Raw genomic sequence first — 3,174 nt, 5'->3', positions numbered from 1 at the left:
TTGTTACCCACACTTCTACCCAATACTGTCAGAAGAGTTGTGAGTATGAGAGGAAAGGAGAAACAAGAAGTTTTATAGACAAGAAGTCTATAGTTCAGTCTGGGGAGAACTGACATCTTAACAATATTGAGTCTTCCAGTACATGAACATGGTATATCTCTCTATTTTGGATTGTAGGTTTAAACACAAGTTTTATTCCCGTGTTTCATATGTCTTTTTCAAGGGTTCCAATGAACCCTTCATTTTCTTTGTCTTCCATTTCAACCACTTTCTCTCTGAATCTTTTTACTTCTTTCTTTATTTCATTTTTGTTTTCTTGTTTTCCTTCCACTCCTCAATACTCTTTATTAAAACTTCATTTGAGGGGCACCTGGGTGGCGCAGTTGGGTAAGCATCTGAGACCTCAACTCTTGGCTTAGGTCATGATCTCACAGTTAGTGGGTTCAAGCCCCACATTGGGCTCTGCGTTGATGGCATGGAGCCTGCCTGGGATTCTGTCTGTCCTTCTCTCTCCCCCTCCTCTGCTTGTGTGCTCTCTCTCTTTCTCTCAAAATAAATAAATAAACTTAAAAAAACAAGAACAACTTCATTTGATTCTATTCTCCATTGGGTACTTATAATGTAGCTTTCATTCCTAACATGAATATGCATTTTCTTTCCTGACTTCAATCTCTCTCTCTCTTTCTCTCTCCACCTATCACTTTGTCCATTTCTATTCTTGGAGTTTGAATTTCTAATTTAAGGTCATTTTTCATATTTCCAAATGCTTGTTTGAGGATATTAATTCTGTTTGGAATTTTGTGTTTTGTGGTTGCTTTGTGGGTGTTTTTTGGTAAAAATTTTCTCCAGCTGAGGTGTTTTTATTCTAATTTCTAATTTTTTTTCCTCCCCCTTGGAGTTGCTTTGTGTGGATTTATGATACTTCATTTCATTTCATGGATTTAGAGAAATTTGCCATTCCTAGTTCAAGATCACCCTCTTCTGTCAATGTAGTGAAGTACAGTTCCTTTAAGCGCTGCTTTTATTTTTAAGTTTGGAGGGTACATATATATTTTTTTAATGTTTATTTATTTTTGAGACAGAGAGAGAGACAGAGTGAGAGCACACACAAATGGGGTAGGGGCAGAGAGAGGGGGCAAAGAATCTGAAGCAGGCTCTGCGCTGACAGAAGAAAAGTCCAATGTGGGGCTTGAACTCATAAACTGTGAGATCATGACTGAAGCTAAAGTTGGATGCTTAACTGACTGAGCTACCCAGGCACCCCAAGGGTGGATAATTTTTTAATGTTCTTTTCATTATTTACCTATTCCAATTTTATAATGTCCTATTCTGATTTTATTGATGTTACCTTATTTTATTTCTTTGAGGATTTCAGACAGATTCATTTCAAATTTCTTTTCAGATTCTTGTATCTCTCTCCCCTCAGGGTGTAAATCTCTCCTTTGTGACTACTTTTCATTGTGCTAAGTGTGCTTTGAAACTTTTTTCTGGAAAGCTCATATTGTGTAGGATTTTTCTCCCATGCATCCCTCTTCTGTGAGGTAGTTTCTTAGCTGCCTTAGCCTTGATCTCATGGGTTGACCAGAGTCAACCCAGGTCATATATTTGTAGTTCAGCTCAGAGCTCCCCATTTCTGGAGTGACAATTCTCCACAATTCACATGGTATAGACCAGAAGGAGACTCTGCTATGGACTCTGGCCCTGAGTAGGTAATGGTGTTTCTACTACAATTCTAGATGCATGGGTGGAGCTATGTCATCCACTGTTCTTGGGTGGGAAGCCCAGCTCAGGTTCTTGTTACAGAAGGTGCACTCAGACTTTTCTTAGGAGGTATTTAATTGTCTGGCTCCAGTCCCACCTTTGGTTCCTGTGACTTGACACTTTGCTTGTTGTTTAAGTTTTCTCTCTGTTTTGAGCCACTGACATTTTTCTCTTGTGTTTTGACAGTAGTGTATATGAATATATATCTTAATATCTCATCTCTCATTCTTATGGATTTGGAGTACAGGAAAGAGGATTTTGAGTATATTTACTTTGAGAACTTTATCCAGAGGTTTTTATGCCTTTTCAAAAGTGAGAATGACAATATGTGTCTAAACTAAAAAAAAAAAAAAAAGGATCCTTTGATCCAGTAATTCTGCTTCTGAAAATCTTACTTGAGGGGGTTATCCAAAAGGTAGGGAAAAAAAGCTTCATGCATGCACAAAGACATTTGGTTATTAAAATATGGATATATTATATATTATAAATATTTCTTAAGAACTAGGAAATATTTCATAAATATATTCACTCAATGTAATATTTTGCCAATACCAAAAATATTAATTTACAAAGAATGTGCAATATAAAAATGTTTTTTATAATGCAAGAGAAGAAATTATTTTCAGGTATCTTTTGTTGTTTTATACAGGTGTACTTTAAAAAAAAAGCATAGAAAGATAGAAAGAAGAATGGAAAGAAACTACACCAAAATGATAAAAGTGATCATCTTTTGGTGACTTTTTATTTTATTTTCTATATTTCCAAAATTTCATGTTATGTGTATAAATCATTTTTATAATAGAAAATGAGGGGCGCCTGGGTGGCGCAGTCGGTTAAGCGTCCGACTTCAGCCAGGTCACGATCTCGCGGTCCGTGAGTTCGAGCCCCGCGTCGGGCTCTGGGCTGATGGCTCAGAGCCTGGAGCCTGTTTCCGATTCTGTGTCTCCCTCTCTCTCTGCCCCTCCCCCGTTCATGCTCTGTCTCTCTCTGTCCCAAAAATAAATAAACGTTGAAAAAAAAAAAATTAAAAAAAAAAAAAAAAAAGAAAATGACCTAAATAAATATGTTGTCAAGAAGCTGAATGATAGAAGAATGAAATTTTAAGTAGGAATGCTTTCATGATTATAAAGAATGGATTTGCCATATAATAATTGATTATAAAACATGGTTCTGATGGCCACAAAGCAGAGGAAGCTTTGTGTATGGGATTATTGGTTGTGATCAGATTGCTTTTCAGTAGCCCAAGTTGGAGATACAGAGCAAGGAGGTAGGGCTAGGAGGGGACGACAGATGGCAAGAACCTACAGTTTGCAGGCAACTGGTCAGGATCCAGGCTCTGATGGGGGAAAGAACAACCAGGAGATGACTACTGTGGGAGCCAGTTGGCAGGAGGCATAATGGGAAGCCAACATT

The sequence above is a fragment of the Lynx rufus genome, unplaced genomic scaffold (genome assembly GCF_022079265.1).
Source record: "Lynx rufus isolate CCGP_SWC_20201006 ecotype Redwood Valley unplaced genomic scaffold, mLynRuf1.p SCAF_11, whole genome shotgun sequence".
NCBI classification, from domain to species: Eukaryota; Metazoa; Chordata; class Mammalia; order Carnivora; family Felidae; genus Lynx; species Lynx rufus.
This window is presented reverse-complemented; position numbering follows the sequence as displayed.